This window comes from Zootermopsis nevadensis, unplaced genomic scaffold (assembly GCF_977971745.1).
Source record: "Zootermopsis nevadensis isolate Lab colony 2312 unplaced genomic scaffold, Znev_1.0 Znev_ptg000002l, whole genome shotgun sequence".
In the NCBI taxonomy this organism is placed as follows: domain Eukaryota; kingdom Metazoa; phylum Arthropoda; class Insecta; order Blattodea; family Termopsidae; genus Zootermopsis; species Zootermopsis nevadensis.
Genome location: NW_028259134.1, coordinates 13,838,997 through 13,861,230, shown reverse-complemented (window position 1 = coordinate 13,861,230; position 22,234 = coordinate 13,838,997). Strand labels below are relative to the sequence as shown.

The 22,234-nt window shown below is 39.2% G+C and overlaps 1 protein-coding gene across 3 annotated transcripts in view; it reads left to right on the top strand.

Moving 5' to 3' along the window:
* LOC110836603 (uncharacterized) overlaps nucleotides 1–22,234 on the top strand; it is a 71,976-nt gene that overhangs the window by 49,116 nt on the left and 626 nt on the right. For all 3 annotated transcript variants that reach the window (XR_015535467.1, XR_015535465.1, XR_015535464.1), the window contains one exon: nucleotides 18,562–18,652. The gene's annotated coding sequence lies outside the window, so the exon portion shown is untranslated. The remainder of the gene's footprint in view (nucleotides 1–18,561; nucleotides 18,653–22,234) is intronic.

Sequence of the window (22,234 nt, the reverse complement as noted above, 5' to 3'; positions counted from 1 at the left end):
AAGTCTTGTATTATCTCTCTGTGCTGTAACTTTACGGTCTCATCCTCACTCCTGCGTTTGTATTTATTTGTAACGGTCAAGGAAGCTCGTAGTTATTCTGCGGGAAAAGTACACTAATAATATCGATGAAAATATCGAGATTCGCTGGCAGATAGCATGCTGAATATACAAGCGGTGACGGAAGGATTGTTTTCAGTATTGTTGGTCCGCCAGTGTGAGGCCATGACAGGTCAGTTATTCTCAGTTACTTCATTGGGACAGACGCCGCTTGGTCTGGATTGTGCAGCGTGCGACGCCTGACGTCCTGGCTGTGACGTGACGCGGAAAAGGCAGAAATTATCGGCCATCTGAGCGCCAGCACAGGAAAGAGCGAGGGGACTCGTAAAACCTCGTTTGCAAGTACTGGGTCTTAAACTTTAGGTATACAGAAACTCTTATACCTCTTCTGAAGCACTTCACCGCAGGTCCTACGAAGAGGTATTTGTGTTGCAGTTTAATGTAACACGATTTTTATATTCCGAAGAAAATACCGAAGGTCACAGTTGAATGGTTATGAGTTTACTCCATATTTGGAAGGTCCTAGGTTTTATTTTCTGCCTGGAGACGGATTAACCTTCCTGAGGATTTTTGTGGGTTTTTGCAGCTTCTCATACACATACATTTTTTGAGTTTACGTCTGAATTCAACATTTTATGCCCGAATATTTCAAAGTAACGAGCATAGTCATTTTCCCTACCCCTGTTTGTGTCTCGAGGCAGCTCCCACTGTTGTCCGCTCATAATTCCTGCACCCTTCAACACTGATTCTTATTTGCTCTGTCTAATGTATATTTCCGTTATTATAATTAGTTGCTTGTCTCTAGAGATTACATTTTATTGCACAAGTTGTTATAGAAAGCAGAGGCATACGTCAGGATAGCTTGTCTGTGGGCCAAGATCTGGCCCCGAGACCTGCAAAATATAAAGCAGGAATCCTAACCAAGACGTTCGGTGCCACGATGATATCAGTCTCTTCCATAAGCTTCTTGTAAAGCGTCCTTGCAGCTCCTCCGGCAATTCGTTGTCGGTCCACGGAGTGTATCAGCCAGCACACGCAACGCGTGGTCGGATCTGACTCGGGGGCAGTGGTGCACTCTGCTAAGTTTCACTTTACACTGACATGTCATGGTTGGGTGCGAATTGCGTCGACTGAGGCATTTTAACACTATTTTAATCGTAGAGATGTAGTCCAAAAAGTTTTCTTCCCTTGCCTGACTTTGCCTTCGATTGTGACCACAATTTACCCCATTCTTCGTCTTTTAGATTGATTGATTCGTAAGTTTGCTTTTCCAACTGCTGAGCTTGTATGGAACCAGATGAGGTGATAAGGTAGTAAACTGTTAATAGGCAGTGGTCTGGGGAAGTTGGCCAATTTGAAGGTACTACTTCGGCATTTGCTTGGCTGGATTGTGGAAAACCATGAAAACTTCAATCAGCAAAGGTCAAGATTCGAAACGGTTACCTCTGGAAAATAAGTCTAAATCGTTCCCGTCACGTTATCTTCTTTCTACCAGTATGTTATGATTATTCACTTCTCATATAATTATATTCATGATTCCTTGTAGACTTCCTTGCATGCCGCTTGCATTCTGAGGATATATTTTCCTTTCAGTCCTACATACATCAACTGTAATTTATTTAAATATTTGCATATATAAAACCCGTCTTATTGTTGGGTCCCTAACCCTGTGGGGTGTGGTCCAGACCAGGGGTAACCAACCATATGCCCGCGGGACTTTGATTCTCTTAGCAGGGCAGGTGATAATTTATTATTTTGCTTGTTAAATATGAAGTTTTCACGGTGGTCGATATTAATAACATCTTCTTGGGCTATCAGCCGTGTCATTTGATAAAAACTTGCAGACGTTTCGAGGACCGCCCCTGTCATCCTCAGGGCTTTTCAAGATTTTATTAGTGCTTAAGATTCGTCAGTTGTTCTGAGATAGATCCTTCCTTTCTCTACCTCAGGGTCCTCGTTCGTTATTTCCGACGAGTAAGTATAATTATGTGGCGAGAAAGTGCGTTTCTGTGCTGTACCTTTTGGGATTTATCCTACAGGTTTTGTCACGAAGAGGAAAAACGTCAGATTACTGACAGAATAGGCCTCTGCACAGTGTGGCTTGATGGACAACTGGAAAAAAGCAAGGTGAATGACTTAAGTTTCGTGTTTCTAACCGACAGTTCACTTCGTCATGACGACCTCGCTCTCCCGGCGCGCCCTTAGCTTGGCAGCTATTTTGTTCGTTATACTTAAGGATATGGCATTAGTCACCTCATTAATTCTGACGAAGCAGTCTTTGAGAACTGTAGTTAGCTGTGGAGATTTGGGCAAAGCCTCCTTTTGTTATAAGAAGCGTAGCGATTCTCGGAACTGGGCCTCGATTTCTCTTGTCGCCGAATGAAAGTTTTTCCCGAAGTTTCACGCATTTTGTACTTCTCGGCTACGAAGGGTGAAGTCTTTAAGAAATGGTTTGGTGCTGTACCAAAGCACTGTGCCGTGTAGTCGTATTATTTGTGGATAAACGAAAAGCATTAGATAATTTGAAACTTCACGCCACGTCGGCTTTATCTTTGGATTAATAACCCATGGAATGCGATTAATATGAGGCTGTGTGGGAATCAAAGCCTCTATGAATCTGGTGTTGTAGAAAAATATCCTTGTTTGTGACCGGGGATCGAAGCCCGGCAGTTCATCGTGTATACTGTGTGTCAAGCCGTAACCTCAACGGCTCTAGATGTCGTGTCCAAATGGCAATAGATGTTTGTCTTATCGTGAAGTACAGGTAAACGTGTGGCATAAAACTCAACAAGCTAGGTTCCAATTAGGGCGTCCCGTTTTCTCTGCCATTGAACCTATTATCATCTTCAATATCACACGGCCACTTGTTTTGCTTTAAATGTTTTAACTGAAAAGGTATTTACAAACGATTCACATTTTCCAAAGGTCTATACCGTGTTTAACTGTAGAAACCTGTATTAATTGGTCATAGTGTAGCTTTCATTTTACAAGTTCCTGAATCCTCTATGTTGTTACTGCTATTGTAGGAAAATAAGAAATACAGTGTTCGTCTTCTTGGAAGTATCGTCGTAAGGACTTGCTGGTTGATACCATAGCCTTGGAGGGATATGTTGAGTCCATTTTCAGGGTAACAGTGACTGTTTTCTTGGACGTTGCAACGCGACATCACAGAAGACTGTTATCTTCATACTCGCCGCCGTGAAGACCTGAAAACTCATTCAGGACTCTAGATGGCGTTGCCACCCAGAAGACAAACATCGAATCCCATGAAACGTACCAAGTTACTGTGGCCTCAACTGGCGTGGAAAATGCCGTATGAAAATTGATAAATTGATTAAAAAGATGAAAGGAGGGGATAAGCAAGGTGGTCTAATAAAACAATTTTTCTTAGGAAAAGGAAGTAAGCTATAAATGCAAGAATTCATAAATGACTATTTTTCTAAACGACGTGTTTTTTAGTATACTGAAACGTGTTAAAATGTCTCCAGTTTTATAGAATTTTAATTGTGTATGGATGAGCCGGGATAGCTCAGTCAGTATAGTGACTACCTACGGGCTGGACGACCGGGGTTCGATCCCCGACGGGGGCAGAGGATTTTTCCTCTAGCCTCTGCGTCCAGACCGGCTCTGGAGCCCACCCAGCCTCCTCTACAATGGGTACCGGGGTCCTTTCCCGGGGGTAAAGCCGGCCGGGGCGTGATGCTGACCACTCACCCCCATCTAGTGCTGAGGTCAAGAAAGAGTAGGAGCTATACCTCCACTCCCCCTAAGCACCTACATGGCGTATAGTGGGACAGCTAAAAAAAATTGTGTATGGACTGCAATATCCAACGCCTGTTTTCATGGAATTGCACTTACCCTACGTGTGTCCCACATTCACCTGTCTCAGGGGGTCCTGTTCCGCTTACGAATGTTCACGTAAATGTCACTGCCTGACCTCGTTTCAGTCGGCGAATTTCAGAAAGGTGAAAAGAATCTGTAGCACAAGAAGTACGGACACTTGTGTGCCACTCATTAAAATAAAAGGCGAGATGTCTATTCCCTCGCCTCCTTGTGGGTTTTACGTATTTGGCCTACGCTGTTACGCTCTGAAAGGCAATACGAAACAGTGGTTTCTTCGTACTTTGTTTCCCAGAGATCTCATTTACAAATTTTGGCGGAGAAACCTACCGCTCTGACTGGTGTCGTGAGGTTCATAGTGACTTAAAATATGTTACTGAGCTTCCTTCATTTCCTATCCAGTAGTTCTAATATTTCTGTCATTCGATGCGTATAACATGTGAAGATTTCCGTCTTCTGGGTTGTTGCGCCGTGTAGTCTGGTCGATGTTTACCAACGTTTCAGAGGTCATACTGCCTCCGTCATCAGGGCGATGAGTATGAAGATTTCTGTCTTCTGGGTTGTTGCGCTGTGTAGTCTGGTAGATGTTTACCAACGTTTCAGAGGTCATACTGCCTCCGTCATCAGGGCGATGAGTATGAAGATTTCTGTCTTCTGGATTGTTGCGCTGTGTAGTCTGGTCGATGTTAACCAACGTTTCAGAGGTCATACTGCCTCCGTCATCGCCCTGATGACGGAGGCAGTATGACCTCTGAATCGTTGGTAAACATCAACCAGACTACACAGCGCAACAACCCAGAAGACGGAAATCTTCATACTCACCGTTGTGAGAACCTCAAGTCTTACGTATAACATGTGGTTAGTGTAAATATCAAGAATAAAAATATTCAGAAGTATGAGACTGTTACGGTTGATTCTTAGGTCCGCAATGGAGCTGATAGTGCTGAATACGGTGACTGTATGCCTGGGGTTCCATTTATTACTGGCTGAGAAATTTTCTCTTTGTCACCAAGCCAAAATCGACTTTGCGACTCGCCTAGAGGTCTGTACTGGTCGAAATTTTAGAATTTTCCCTGGTTCGGCCCGAGGACTATTTCGCTCCACCCAGTCCGAGTCGTATTGATGCGGGAATCTGCCATATTCTGTTATTTATTTCTTATAATTGTCCGGAATTGAATCGGCCTTATGAGAAATATCGCAGGTGTATTTTAATGAGGGCGATTCACTATTGAAGGTTATCTTCTAGGGCTGTAGATATTTAGTGACAGGATCCGTCTCAAAAAATCCGCATAAGCAGTCGTTATTTGTGTTGTTATAATAAAAACTGTGCGTCATAAAGTATATCTACATTTTTACGGCACAGTCTACATATACTAGATTCAGTAAACATAAAAAATATTGTCTGTAGTCTTCTGTATTCCCCCTAATAGGAGGAGGCAATTAGTATTTCTGAAGCCCTGGCAAACACCTACATCGTTACAACCCAGACCAAAAGTGACAGAGAAGAAATAATTTTACTCGTTATACTAGAAATGCCTGGCGTTACTCTGAGGAAATTAAGTAAGAGCAACGAGTATTTCTAGTACAGAGTATGGATTGATTTGAGTCTTGGGTTCGATAATTTAATAAAACTTTCTGAACTAAACCGACTTGATTGTTTAAGGAGATGAAAAGCCGCTTATGAATTATGAGAAGGTAAAGCTTCAGTTGTCATCGCCCTTATGATGGAGGCGGCATGGACCTCTGAAACGTCGGTAAACTTATATCAGACTACATGGCGCAAAAACCCAGAAGACAGCCATCTTCTATAATGTTCTATTTGAAAATGAGGTACAGTTTTAGCGTTCGCTTGAACAGGCTGAGAAATTTCAGACAGATAATGGTGGAACGTGGTATGGCCTTCTGAGACACCGTCTAGTTCCCTGAAATGTGAGTGCAAAACCTACTTTGTTGCCTAACTTCATTTTATCTCGATTCTGAGAGCTATAAGATTCTTTGTGTTGAGGTTGTCGTTTTTAGCTACTTTTACGTGTTTTTAGTGGCGTAATGAGAGATGATAAAAGTGCTCTAGGTGATGTCTTCAGGGACGCTGCGTGGGCTAAAATTCTAGTAAGCACTTACCTTGTCTAGAGTCAAAACCTGTGCATTGTAGCAACTACACACATCCCAGTCATCCATGATTGGTGGAAAACACGTGAAGCCAGCAGTACATTTTCCATCCACGTGTGTGTGTGTGGTGATGCAAGATTGAAAAGCTCTTTGGTAGACACAGACATATTAGAGTAACGTGCATATTGTGCAATGGTCATATTTGTAGCTTCTTGCCATACCAAGTTTTCAGAGGTCTTTGATGCCTCCATCATCATCGCCCTGATGATAGAGGTAGCAAGGACTTCAACAACCCAGAAGACAGCCATCTTCGGACTCACCGCCGTAAAAACCTCGAATCCTACTTAATTATAAGCCTTCTTTCTACTAAGGTATCTTCTTTTCAGATTATTTTATACATGTATTTTTTAGAAATGGAATTAGTGATACAGCAGACAATTATCATATGTAAATCTACAGCAAAGTTTTATATTCAGTTTACATGAACTGCACGAAATGAACGCGAGTCTCATCTCCGAAGCCACTGAACTGATTGAAATTAGATTTGATTTTATGTCTGAACGCAGAAGCTGTCGAGCAAAATTAATTTTCGTTATCATTCGTTATCGTTATATCTAAATTCTACTTTACAGAAATATAAAATTTAAATCTCACAGACTTTCTCAGAAATAGCTCATCGTATGACTCATTTGTACGTAACACAAATTACAGAAATTATCAAGGTTTACGGTTGATTTTGATTACTTAAGTGATATTCATACACGACATTAAAATACACGCTGTTTAAATTTATGGTGAAAGGAATCAGTACTGTCAGAATACAATTAGGGTACAGAATGAAGGAACAATTATCTTACTATAAGTGAATTACTGAGTACAATCAAACATAGGCCAAGAATACATTAAAAAATTAATTTTTTTAACACGTTTGAAAAGCTTCGCATACAAGTGTCAATATATTTAATCGTGATTTGCATTACATTATTAGTATTTTTGTGACTCAGAGGCAAAACGTGAGGCCTACATCTCTCCATAACCGAAGCCTGACCAAACACGGTCAGTTTTGCGAGAAAAACTTGATTGAACAGAGAAAGAGAGAGGGATTCTCGAGAGAGTCAAAAGACTACGTGGTTTGTGCAATTTGGGCGATCTCTTTTGTTGTCGCTTTAATTGAGCCTGTCGCTGCTCTGGAGATTACGGCAATGAAATGGCAAACAAAGACGCGTAGCAGTGAAGGCATTTTGTACAATTACATGGGAACGCTGAATGTCGCTGTATAGTTTTCATCATTCCAACCTTGTATTGAAGAGATCCTGGCTTCGAATTTCGGCCTGACTTTTTGTGATCAAATGAAGCGATTATGGTGTCATTCAAGATTCTGTTCCAGAAGGTTCATTGTCATGAAGCTATCAGGGACGGCCTGCTCAAGCCCCATTTAACTTATAGATTCTTAAGCGGTTTTCCTCAGTTTCTTGTTTTGGTTGTCCTGTATTCAATCGTTAATTCTATGTTTTTCTCTGCATTTTGTTAAATCCATTAATCTCTGTAATAAAATTTGGTCAGTGCGTAGTTGGTATTATTTTATCCGAATCGTGTTGATTCTTCTTGTTTATTTTTTATAGCCCGTACATTTTGCTGTCTGTTTAATAAATTTCATCTCAAAATTGTGGTTACGCATCTGCCTTTGATTTTCATTGATAGTTATTTGTATGTAACTTGTTCCTTATTTTTTTCTTACATTAAACAAATTGCATACTTTACTGTACTTGTCCGCGTCTCTGGCATACCAAAACAACTGTGGTGGTGTTATGAATCGAATTCATAAAATACAGTAGCTTTTCTGAACACTTCATTGAACGTGTCCCTTTGTCCCATAGCGAAATGTCGTGGTCTCCCATTCCAGTGGGAACTTAATTTTATCTCTTAACTGTGTGCAATCATGTGTTATAAGAACGACAAGTTACCGATACAAATACTATTTTATCTTAAACAGATTTTATGTTTTCTAGTGTGAAATGTATCGCAGGAATTCCCTGATGAGGTTTCACTTGCCACGTGGGGATTCATATAAGCCCATCTGTGATTTAGTACCGCTGGATAGAGAAAATAAAGTCAGTACAGTTCTGTATTTTGGTCCCAGCGAAGAAAAACGAAGCTATTATTAATTTTACTTCCTGCGTGGGACCTCGTAGGACTTGTGGATGTTGTAGGGAAGGGTTTCAGCTGCCTCCATACCTTGTGGCTAAGCCTACATGTACGGTATTTGAATTCGTTCGTATCTTGCATCTTGCACATGAAACCTGTCATGACGTGGAGGAAACGTGTTATGTGGGACTTCAGTTACAGAAAGCAGCAACGAATGGCTTTATCTATTTCCATCATCACCTATACCTACGACTTTGGTGAGAGCTTTCGATGAGTACATGGGAAATGCGATGCAGTTACTAGTGTTTCTGCAGAATACGATACCGATGAAGCTGTAATCGTATGACATTTGAGGTTTTCACGGCAGTGCAGACGCCGATGTTGGTTTTCTGTATTGTTACGCCATCTGGGTACGTAGATTCCAACGTTTAGGAGTAACATGCTGCCCCGATCTTCAATCATGAAGATGGAGGCAGTATGTTCCACCGAAACTTTGGTATCTACGTACCCAGACAGGCGTTACAGCCCAGAGGACGAACATCGACAGCGATATTTTGCTCTCGCTGCAGTTATATTACGACAATTTACCCTCGTTTTGTTACGCGATCAGACTCTGAAGGTACAAATCTGTCGGTTAGAATATTGAAGAAACTGAACGATGAGTAGAATAAGTAAGGAGCAAGAGGACGAATTAAAAGAACAAAAAGAGAAGAATTTATTCCTTCTTTGAAAAGTTTTCTGTGTGGCCTGCATACTAGTATTGCCCATAAATCGCCACCCCACAAAAACTGATTTCTTCCTGATGACTTGCGTGTGAAAAGGATAAGATCCTACCGAACGTCTGGAGGCCTCAGATTCTATTCTTGTTCTTGGTACCGCTTAAGGCGACTGACAGAGAGTTTTTAGGATTTCGTCAGGCTATCAGCCTAAATGCCGGGAGAACAGCTTACAACATGTCGCGACGACTTCTACAGCCGTGAGAACCTCAAATCGCACAGAGTGTACATCGTATACGTCGCCATGTTGTGTCACTGTTGCATTTAGTCAGGCGAGTTGGCGAAAATTTAAGCGGCAAATGAAATTTTGGCCTAGAGTGTCTTGGGCCGACCGATGCACTCGTAAATAAGTTGAAGAGTTTGTGAAGTAGCGTGTCGCCCATCCAATCTTTCAGAAGATTACCGAACTCATAAAAGTGAAGCATGACTTAAAATTATACAGTGGGTCGTAAAATAAAACCTTGCTGCTTTTTCCCCTGCTATAGATTTAGATTGTTAGTCTCATTCCACTGTTTCTATTCTCTGCTTTTATTCTTAGACGAAAACGACTTCTATATTTCCGTTAGCATTCCCATTAGGTTGTGATACCATGTCATCAATCATATAGGCTTAATTGGTTATCAGATTTTTAGGTGAACCAGCTGCCTTCACTTTCGGCATAGAAATATGTGGTTGATACACCATATTGTTATATTATACTACAGCAATGGCGGGAGAATCGGGCAGAGAGTAACAAAACGTGCATAATAAACCACATTGCTATCTTCTATATAAAACTGAAATTGTGGACATGTATGTTTGTATATATATACCCATTTCTAGCTTGAGAAAAGTTACACCGATTTGCATAAAACTTGGCATACTTATTCCATGAGAAGAGGAACATAATATTAGGCCATAAAACTCTATAAAAGGTGTGGGCCGGAAATAGTAAGCTTTCAACATTTCTTTTTCGTAAACGAGAATATCAATTCAAACTGATCCACATTAACACACCCTAACTCATCTAAACTAATCTAAACGAAACCAAGTATACCAAACCTAAATTAATGCAGCTCAACGCAACATAATCTACATCAAATTAACAGTAGCTAACATAACACAGCATAACATAACGTAGCATTTCAAGAGCGCCCTCCGGACGAAATTTGCACATCCTTGGTCACACGAGATACATTTTCTTTACTCGTTCCAAAGTTGCAGTCTGCTGACATTTTTGTCCGGAACTGTACTTGTCTATACTCTCCCATTGCTATCTCTAGACCGCAGTCAATAACTGGCCTGGCTTACGCAGTGCTGCATAAGCTAGACTTGCAATCGGAGTCAGCATACGTAACACAAGGAGATGACTGTTTGGTCAACGCACTGCAGCGTGACACATATGTAGCACAATTTATACTACTCTACACCAGCTGCGAGTCTAAAACACTCTACAAAATTACGTAATTGCCTTTTATCATAATTTAACATGTATGCATCACATATACAGGCATACCTCGGAGATATTGTGGGTTCGGTTCCAGACCACCGCAATAAAGCGGGATCACACGAATTTTTTGGTTTCCCAGTGCATATAAAAGTCATGTTTACACTATACTGTAGTCTAGTAGGTGTGTAATAGCATTATTATGTCTTAAAAACAATGCGAGAATTACCAAAATGTGACACAGAGACACGAAGTGAGCACATGCTGTTGGAAAAATGGCGCCGATAGACTTGCTCGACGCAGGGTTGTCACAAAGCTTCAATTTGTAAAAAACGCAATATCTGCGAAGCGCAATAAAACGAGGTATGACTGTACACTTTTTCGGATGAGGCATAAAACAAACACTTGGAGGCCGTAAATCAGACGTATGGTATTCATCGGGTCAGGTTCAATAGAATTCATGACAAACATAACAGACTCGGTGTGAAGCATAACAATTTGAAACTCAAATTAAGGTTTATTTTTCAAATATCTCTGTGGATAAGAACTATCATAAAATGAAAATTTTAAATGTGCGTCCATGTTTGTTCGAAAACTATTTACCTAATAATAATGATTTTTGCTATGCGTTTTTTTATTTGTTTATTCCAAATATTTGTAAAATTTTTAGTTTCTTGCACAATCTCCTTCTGTTTCTGTCTCGTGCTTGTCTTGTTTACTTTCGGTTCTCTCGCTGTCCGCTTTGGCTTCCTCCTTTAGACCCTTCATTTGGGAGAGAATACAAAGAGTAAAGGTCAACAAAGTTAGGGAGTAGGTTTGTCCACTCGTACATAAGAGAAAATGCGGCTGATATTTGCATAAACTACAAAACACTGATTCGACAAGGAAAATCTTAAGTCTCTTGAACTGTACGTTATGACAGAATGTAGGTCTATGGCGAATATTCAAAGTAGGTTTATGTCAAACTTGTTCTTATAGTAACCGAATGTTAAGGTTTAAAACGATGTTCTTCAAAACTAGGCGGAATGATATCATACTGTCAGTGAAAATGTCTTCGTTTGTGCATCCCGGGAAGACCATGCTTATTACAGACATGACAGACTAAAACACACATCTGACCACTCCTCAAATCTCAGTTACAGTTTATCGGCTCAACTGAATTTTTTGATCGTCATTTTATGTTTATGTTCTGTTTTAAGGTAACTGCAGGAACGCTCGTTGTTTTATGTCTGTTTTGCCGTGATTATAGGATTTATATTGGGTCTAAGCACATTTACCAATATGCACGAATTTGGTGTTTTATTTTTAATTCCGTGTTAGTGGCAGAGAATTTAAACAGTAAGCGGAATAGGAAACAAGATAAATAGGTCGAAGAATTATACCACCGAAGAGGGTCATATAACCCTAACGCGCTATTTTTTTTATTATTGTAGAGGTACTAATTTCAAATCTTGATAGGGATTTCAATAATGTCATATTACTCGGCTGTGGCCGGAGGGAATCGTGGTGTCCATGGATCTGTTGAATAACAGCCTACGAGTTAGGATACTCCTTTAAAATGAGGTGTAAATACACAATTTATATTGTAGTTAATTGTGAATGTTTGTTTATTAAATTTGAATAAGTTTATCACACTGAAATTCATCGTCAATTGATCATCTCTCTTTCTTTGTATTAGGGAGGTTCCGAGTTTAAATCTCGACCCTGGAGATTGGCTCTTCTGATTGAGTCTTTTATGGTTTTCTTCAATCCATCCAGACAGATACCGTGATAGAAGTTCTACCTTAAATTGTGCCATAAAAGTTTCTTTCCATACCCTTTGTAATTAATTATTCATTAATCATGTTATTTGACATAGATTCTAAGCTACTGACAGCGTATGATGTGATGTATTCAATCACGATTTTGAACAGTGCTACTGGAACTACGACGTTGCTGTACAGATGACAATATTGAGCTGTCGTTTGTGAAATTAGCTCTTTTAATTATTATGTCATTATAAGTCATAGATTACCTTGACTGAGGTTATCCGTGGTTTTCCGTAGTCTCTCCTGAGACCGAAGAAATATTGCTCTAATATAGGACACGACTGTTTAAAAATCTTTGTCGAGAAGGTATAAATCGCTGTAACACGCTGGACGTGCATGCTAGAGGTGTGCGGATGGAGTATCCGCCATGATGCAGGTTATCCTGGTTAAAGTTTCTGTGGATTATCCTAGTTTATCTTGCCGAGTACCAAGATACAATATAGTAGACTGGCTTAAAATGAGCTACGATCGCCCCATTCAGTCCCTGCTTCCCCATTCATTCCTACCTTGTTCGACTCTAGATAGATAACCTGTGTAGATGAAATTGTCGTCAAGTCATTAAAGGATAGGCATGTAACTGTTCTATAAGGTTTGGTTTGGGCAAGCTATGATTAGAGCAGCGTGCTGATGAGAATGACACGTAGTCGCAAAATAAACAACTGACAATAACACCAAGTACCGAGTGCATGTGGGAATGAATGTCTTTGTTGGGCTGCGTGCACGCATGGCGCCGTGTATCTTTCAGTCGACCTCGCCCGGCATAGGATGACGTCAGTAGCTACCGCATTGCGGGTTGGCCGATCAGTCAGGGACAGCGTCGGGGCGACGGCGGGCGGGCGCCGTTTCTTATACCCCGCTAAAGCCACCCTCTGGACGGCGCGGAATGTCGGTGAAGTTGGAACGCAAGAATCAGACACGCTTCGTGACGGTTTTGAAAGGAATGCCGTGTTTAAAGTTCTCCAAAGTGTTCTGCTTGTAACGTCTCACAGATGGGGACACGTATCCATATAATTGTTTAGAAACTTTCAATAGTTATTTTTTTGCCAGGAAATACCCTAAAAGTCCGAAAACTATTATGGAACTCATATTCATTTATAGCCATGTTCTTCACAAGTACAGGAAACAAATAGATTGGGTTAATTACTTAGATTCGCGTCTTGGCAGGCTACTGGCCTGAACCTCACGGTTGGCTGTTCTCGAAAAGATCGTTTGTTTTTACACTTTTCTGCAATCTTCTCAACAATCCGGTTATCCGACCGAGATTCGTATAACTCTGGAATTTTAACACCAGGCTACTCATTCCTGAGCCCGTTGAATCCAGCAAGAAATTTCGCGTTCTATTTTACTAGATAATTTTTGACATTATCATCCATCTTCGCCTATGTCTGTGCCTGCAGACTCTGTTGTTTAGACGATAGTTTTCAGAAAATGCTTTTATAGTCGTTCCGATTATTCGCTAGAAACTTCTTCGCGTTAGATAGAATCATCAGAATGCGCATTGTGTATTAAACGTTATAGAAGGCTGATAAACAACTCGGTGGAGGAAGACGAGTTGACGATGACTCGTTCCTGGATGTCAACAAAGGTCTTGAGTCGTCATCTAGGCGCCGAAGTTGTCTCTGTCACTTCCTCAATGTCCACCAACGGCCAGCTGTCAATAAAATAAGTAATCCACAGAAGACCTTAATATCCTCATAAATTACCAATATTTCAGGAACTAAATATAGTCTATTCGCATCCTAACAAAACTCTCTGGGTATCGTGAGACAGTAGAGACAGCGTATAACTTAATTAATTTCTGTGTTTTTGTAACAACGCTTCTCACACTGCAAATGTTATTTAGTGTCTGATGAAATTACAAGACGTCTACAGACGCAGAATGGGAAAATTGTCATTAGTAGGGACGTAGGTGTATATAGGTAACATATCAGAATTTGCATGGAGTGACTGATGAAACAAATAAAAAATCTAATTAGGGTAACCGGCACTCCAGTCGAGATTCAAACCAGTTACCTCCTGAGTAAAATCAAACTTGGCTGAAACTTGGCAAACAAGGAGAAGATAATAAATGTGGAATTTTTATAAACACGTCACAGAAGAAACGAAAGGGGTTGAAATGCAACGACAGAGCACGAGTTAAGAGGGTATCATTCTTAGAAGCCGTTAAAAGTAAAGCAATTTCTATAATTTGGTCATTTATAATAATCGATATAGTCTTAAATAGAATACACAGAAGAACTCTGGAGTTAAAATAAAGATGAAGGTCAAGATTACTCAAGTGACTGACAGTAAGAAAAGTATAGGAAATATGATCTTGTGAAGTGATAACGAAGGGAACCTCTTTGATGAAGAGTCACATTAAGATTACGGCGAAATGAACAGTAATATCTTGATAGGTTGAAGACACTATGCAAGATGGACTCATAGCCGATCTTAAGAGAGCTCCAAGCAGAACGGGTAATGTGGTTTAAATGTCTGCCCTCTTAAAAGTGGTAATAGTAGTAGCAGTGTCCAGTCAAAGGCGACGCTGTGTGTCACTGCCTTGTTTTCTGGCTACTACAAGCGACTGAAGTCATGTTGTTCGGTGATGGTAGGAGCTGCTAGTTTCTTGTTTAATGACGATGTTCTGGACTACAAAGGTTATGTAATGTGTAGTGGGCTGGGGATGAAAACGTAATTCAAAGTGGAAAGGAAAAGGAAGGAAACGATCGTTACTGAATTTGATGCACTGTTCAAGAATTTTTCTGGAAGTACCGAGGAAAACCATGGGATCCGCAGTGTTGATAAACGGTGTGCCACACGAGATATGAATAAATTAAAGATTTTCGGTATGACATTGATGATGGAATTGGTCTTATATTTGTGGAAAATATTAATTTCGACATTTATATTATGATCTCTGTTCACTTCAACGATATTTTAATTAATAGAGAGTTTCACACGAATTTACAACAACAGGGAAATCTATTACTATTATTATCTATTAATATTTTCGTTTTAAAATAGGATAAGGGAAGACAAAATATTTCGAACCGAATAATGGTAAACATTCTTGAATTAATGTGCTCACGTGAATGTAATTTTGATTTATTACTGTTGTCCCCAGATACGAGCACTTTGCCTCATTTTCGAAGGATTTGACATCTACTTTAACTCGTGTTACGACTTTTCTATGCGTTCTGATGGCTGTACAAACGTAAAGGATCTGCCTAATTTTGTCTGCTTTTATTTTTGTCGTATCTCGTACTAGCATCTCGCACGGTTCGTCAGTTTCTCTCCGAATACGAATTACTATGAAAATTAGCTTCACTGTTAAGCATCCAACTAGATTATGAAGGCGTATCTGACAAGTGAAAATCTGACTTCATGGTAAGCGGGAGTAGCTATAGTAATAATCCACAAGAAATGAAAATAAAACAAATTAACGTTGGAATTCGCTTCTTAATACTGTTATATGACCACATTAATGTCGAGCAGTTAACGAACTGCAAAATTTAAACCAGGGACCTCCTGTAAGTGAGCAATATGCATTCAGTTGGAGGTTTCTCTATGTATGTGCTCTTCATAGTTTTAAATTTGAATTTAGAAGTTTAAAGGTGAGGCAAAGGTGTACATGTCAGAGAAATACATCCTTGGGCACACAGTAAAGTCCTTTATTAAACAGTATTATTAAAAGCCCATTAAAATTTTCCCATGAAACGTAGCTGTACACGCGTATCCACTGTTCGACTAATCGATAATCCTTCGCACTCGACCATGCTAGACGGCGCTGCCTCCTTGCCCCTAATAGCATGTCAACACGATCGTGGTTTTCCTTATTATTAAAAAAACAATTCCGTATCCATAGAGACCCACAGTTTGCTTTATTGGCAAGTAAAATAGTCAGCTAATGGGGCTGGAAATTTTGGTCTGTGCACGCACGCGCACACACACATATGCATTTATATATAACATTAACTAACTAATAAGTTTAAGAGCTTGTATATTTCTACCTGCCACAATAAGGCTAAAACATAAAACGTTATAATTCCAGCATTAACCTACACTACATTTGGTTGACATAGGTGTAGGAATACTGAAAAAGGTGCAGCAGACTTGGGAATTGAACGTTTGAAACATTTTCTGACCAGTGAAGAAAGCAATCAGCTGACAATGAAACCAGCTGAAGTTGTGCGAGATTGGTTTTACTATTAGACTATGAAACTCGACGAGAAAGCGCTTGATAATTGAATGGGATGCGTATTTTTAATGATTACGATGACTTAGTGCTATAGAGTAAACTATCTTAGGTAACATCTCTCAGGCAGTAAGTTTTGAGGTTTTCACAGCGGTGAGTATGAAGATTTCTGTCTTCTGGGTTGTTGCGCTGTGTAGTCTGGTCGATGTTTACCAACGATTCATCGCCCTGATAACGGAGGCAGTATGGTCTCAGAAAGGTTGGTTAGCATCGACCAGATTACACAGCGCAACAACCCAGAAGACAGAAATCTTCATTCCTTAGCCAGGTTTAGACTGAGCTTTCCTCAGACTATGTATTGATGTTAGGTGTCGTGTCTAATTGGGAAGTAAAAGTGTGGACACAGAAGAGACTTGAAGAAACTGAAATTTTAGGAACCTCTTTTCTCTTATAAAAGTATGCACCCCTGATTTACGACACGTGAAAAGCTGTTAAGCACAAAACGTTGAAAGTAATGACGATACTGGATGTTTGGAGTCGTATCCCAGTGTTGCAGCTGATGCGTTGCTGGAAATCGTTATGCTCGTAATTTCAGCGGTTTCGTCACTTGTCGTAAACCAACACTTATTGTGTCCCGACATTTGTCACCCACCAGTCGGTGCATCGTTGTACTTTCTTGTCAGGATACACATTGCTACATGCTTCACAAACAGCAGCAAACGATTTTAATGCGTCGTAAAATTCGAGAAAGAACATATGTTCCACTCAAATCGGCCATGTTCGTACCTGGACAGCTTTTGCGCAAATAATTTGAGCAGTGACCTTGATTCGAGCGTCACGGGGTCCATATTTCACTCAAGAATCGGCCATTAGTGAGACACAATATGTATTTTCTGTTATTTCACAAATCATTTTCATCATACAGGTTAACACAGTACGTCTTATAAAAACGTATTCGGGCGGCGCAAAACAAATTTTGGAGCCGCGGGTTGGGATTTTCTGCTGTAAGTAGCAATAAAAAGGCAGAACACGCTGTCTGAGGGTGGGGCGAACTGTGTTTCAGGACTCCACGTTCTGTAGTGAGGTCCGGTGACGCAATACGTCATTCCGTCATCCGCTTACGTGTCTCGGAACTAGGCGTATCCGACAGGTTCACAGCAACCCCTGAGAAATTGCGTTTAGACTACACCTTTCACTCTACTATCAGAGAAGTTGCCGAATAAGTAGGCGTTTCAAAATTAAGCAGCGAATCAACGGCTGCTTTACGTATTATAGCGAGTTTTGGTTTAACCTGACAGGTGCTTTATTGATGAAAGCGCCGTAAAAAAAATTGCGTTATCAAATATAGTCTCTTTTCCTCGTCCCTAATTCTTTGTACGCAACTGCGAAGTAGTCGATCGCTGTTTCCGACAAGAGCATTGTTAATGAAAACAAATGTTCCCTCTTACTCACACTGTGTTATATCACAACTGAGAAAAGAAAAAACGCGTTATAACAACTGGCTGTAATGTGGAAACTGATTCGCGGACCAATGGAAGAGTGGCTGAATTTTCGCGGGCCGTTAGCTTATATGTTTTACCTTGATCAACAAACAACGATGGTCTAGAATTTCAGTTATTGCTAAGGAGGAGTGCAGGTCTACCGTATCTATCTTCTGAGTGAAGAGAGTTAAAATGCTGATAACCACTTAGAAGACTAAGCGATGTCACATCCCAGAACACCACAGTCAACATAATAACAGCATCTTGCAGAATTTGTTCTTCTAGTCATTTCATATGACAAATTACAAAATGTATTTTGATACATAGTCAAAGTATTTATTAGATGATGTTTTATTACAACTTGTTTTACTTAAAGTATTGAAAATAAACAAGCACAGGTCTCTGAAAACATAGAACTGAATAAGAAACAAGTGTAATCTTCGGAAATGTCGACATTCTTATACCATAGCTTATAGCAGTCGACACAGTTAAACATAGTTTTTGTAATGGTTTAACATTTGTTGTAGAAACTATTTACTTTTACTCGCTGAATGTGTTCAAAGAAGTTATTTTATAAACACGATGTTTTTATTGTAAAACTTTGATATTGTTTTCTGCAGAAATTATTAATATACTTCTGATGTAAAACATATTTTGTTAGGTCGTAAATGCCACCATTTGCATATTTGTGGTTTTTATACCTCATACTTGTGATACTTAGTCATTTGTTTTCCTCTTTTAGGTGAGCCTGGACAAATCTCTCGTTGACCCGTCCGGACTATGAAGACAAGAGGAACACAGTAATCTCTCAACAAACGTTTCATGTACACCCAGTGAGTACGTCATTACTGACTTATGGACACAAGTTTCTTTCTCGCGTCATAATTTATAATTTATCAAGTTTTATGCGCGTTTGATGAGTGGGTCAGTAAGCTACCACCGTAAATTTTATGAAAACATGATATGTATCTAAATGATCTATCAAACAAGTTCTTTGCATTCGCGGCCAGTCCAGAAGTAACCTATGAATAAACGTTTCATGCATACTTGGTGACCAAGTCGGTAATCTATAAAAAAATTGTCTTGCTTCCTCAACTGGCTATCCTTCTTAGCTTGAAATTTGCCTACTGCAAAGAAATATTGACACCGGATGCTTGGTTCTATAGTCGACCCACACATTAATAAAAAATGCTTGGAAAGGAAGAAGGCTTATGTCACAAAAACTAAATTTCTTTAAAAAAAAACTATAAAAAAGTTTATATTTTTTAGAAAGTTAATAAATTTAGTAACTCTGTTTCTCAAGTCATAATTCTTATTTTTTACATGTTCCATTTCTAAATTTGTTGTAAATGTAATTTGTTTAGAGGAAAGAAAAATTCACGGTTTTTAAGAGCAGCTTATGTTATTTATAAAATTACTGTAATTAAATATTTAAAGCGTATTTCTGACTAGTATATTGGTTTCATATTTTATTCGTCATGCTAAATTAGCAGTCCAGAAATGTTGGTGATCATGATCAATATATATTATCTGACGCTTTCACAGCGACCAAGTATAATGAGTTCATCTCGGGCTACCAGCCGTGTTAGGTGATTGAAAGATGAACCACCTCGGTACCCTGAGGACGAGGAAGATGATGGTTCTCGAAACGTCACCCCTCAACCACCTGACACGGCTGCTAGCCCGAGGACAATCCAACATATTTTTACTTGTCTTTTATGATACAGATAAAATGTGACATAATTTTTGTCAATTTATTCCAAACACACTCAGAACTGGGAGAAAAACAGAATCTCTTGCAAAGGTATGTGTGGGAGAAGCAGGTATTAAGATTTTTAGTTGACGTTAGTAGCTCATGATTTTGCCACCAGAATACAGCTGAAGTCATGAAAATGGCACGTCAGTGACCTGTGATCTTCGCGTAGAATTTGTAAAACATCGACGAAATCTGTCGAGCTACATTTAATTTGGGTATCTGCTGTTTTCATACAAGTTTATTTGTCTGCACTTAAATAAAGTTGTCATAAAACGCCATTTTTGAATGGTTCTGACACGTGGCGTCGTATTCCCTAGCTTTAAATATCGTGACCATGCAATTTTTAAGGATCGATAATTTTCTTCTGGTTGTTTTCTCTTTCATTTACGTTATCTTGAAAATGGAAGCCGTCTTATCCCAGGCTTCTCTCTAGTTACACATATTATAAGTACATCCTTTAGCATAAATTGCATAAAATGAACACATAATACGGAGGTAATATCTTTCGTCATTCGGCTTACAAACTTTACCTCCGAAATTACTTAGCAGGTTTAAACTAAATTTGGCATTATACATCTAAACTGAAAAAGTCGGGTAAATAAATTTGGGTTCGCATTGATTCAATATAAATTTAACTTTATCATTGTTTTCAATGACAGTACTGGATCTGTCAGACATAGATCCTATTATAATCTAGGCTTACAGCTGTTATTTAGAACATTGTTATGGGAGGTATTTAACGAAATATAAGGAAAGTAATTTCTTACTTCACACAGTGGATTAACTTTGCAACAGTGGATTTTTTCTACTTTGAATTAACATCAAAGTTAACTGTATTAGCAGAATCAATAATGACGTATTTCGAAGGCATGTGTACCCCATTTGAGTACATATTTGCTTTCCACACTTTAAAACTAGAAAACGCTAACTTGTCATTCTTGTCGCCGTTTAAACTTTGAAACGGATTAGCTTTGTAATTCGCGTCGTGACTTTACGACATTTGGCCATTTATAAGTAATCTGTGTTCTTAAATAACGGCTATCGAGTCTAGAATTACGAGTATCGTATCTCTACGCTACGGCCATTAAGCATGAACACGAAGAACGAAGCCACTGGGCCCTACTGTTGTGTAGGCGTCGCCAGAACAAATTAAAACTTTATTAAATGTAGTTATTCCGTTGAGTGAGAAAATTTTGTTTGCTTTCTGCAACTTCATATTCGTCCATTTTTATCTATTGTGAATTAGAATAACGATGAAGTGGGTCGAGTCCATTTGAGGGAGGGGCGGATGTCCGTTGCGTGGCTTCTACCAGAATTACTTATACTTGGTCCGCTTTATAACTGATGTGCTATTGACTGTCGTGAATCACATCTTATCCATGTCCTGATTGCTTCTATAGCAACGTGAACCTGTAGTACCCTTCTGCATTTAGCGTGTATTTTTTTCGATTTTTAGCCTGGCTACTGACTTACAGGCCTACATACTCGATGTCCTATTCCATGATTAACGTGAGTGTAAGTTTCTTTTGCATCTGTTGATCGTTATTATCACAAATACTACGTGTTTTAGGATAAAGATATAACGCGAAATCTTATGAAAATATGACTGCTCCAATACCTCGAAAGTAAGTAATTTCTGCATTTTTACATATTTTGAATGTATAGCTATATATTCGCAGGATTTTCAGAACACAAAGTTGAATCTTTGTGTTACACGAAAGCAGGCATTTTCTTCGTCTGATGAGTAGGTCTGTACGTTTGAATGAAGACTCTGTTCCAAACAATTAGTTAAAATTTTTACATTTTTAAAACACTCGATAAATGAGGTGCAATCTTAATGTAGCACCCTTCAGATGCACAGTTCAGTAGATAGGGTCTAGACAAATGTTAGAAAAGTTTGTGACAAATTCTCTTAATTTTTATGTGATTTAGAACTTGTCAAATGCAACCTTTGTGTATTGACTCAAACGTAGATTTCTTTAAACATTAAGAATATCACGTTAAACGTTTGTGTCTGTTCTCCCAATTTCTCAACAAAAGAATTCATTTTATTGTTTCTATGTTTGTGTTCTCAACTATTATTTAATCTCTTTCGCCTTTATTTCTTTCTTCTTTAATTCAGGTTATGGAAATCCTCTGTGCTCAGAAAGAAATTGTAGAGAAAATATCCCATTTTAAGGAAGGTTGCATTTCACTGTAGCTGAATATATTTCGGAAAATTAATTCTACTTTTAAAAAAAATTCTGCAGTAGTAGACGAGCATTCACTTCCTTTTATTTCCCGTAAATAATGGCTACCTTGTATTAGGTAGTTGGAAGCAGTCCAAGTTTGATTACTTAGCTGAAAGAATTTTCCTAATTAACGTAATTATAAAGTCATTGGTTATATTGAATACTTGTGAAGTTTCGATTTTAAAAAATCTCACTGTCTAGGAACGATCAATTGATCGACCTACAATTCTAATTGCGTTCTACTCTAATGGGATTGCTACTTGAGACGAAGACAAGGTGGTGTACTGTACGGCAGGGTTATATTGTGAAATGCCACTACAACAAAATCAATAATAACCAATAAAATTGTAGTTTTCTTCTTTCAACGTTTGAACGAAGACCGCATCAGACATCCCAGATGAGACCGACGTGTGGCAGGTGGAATCCAA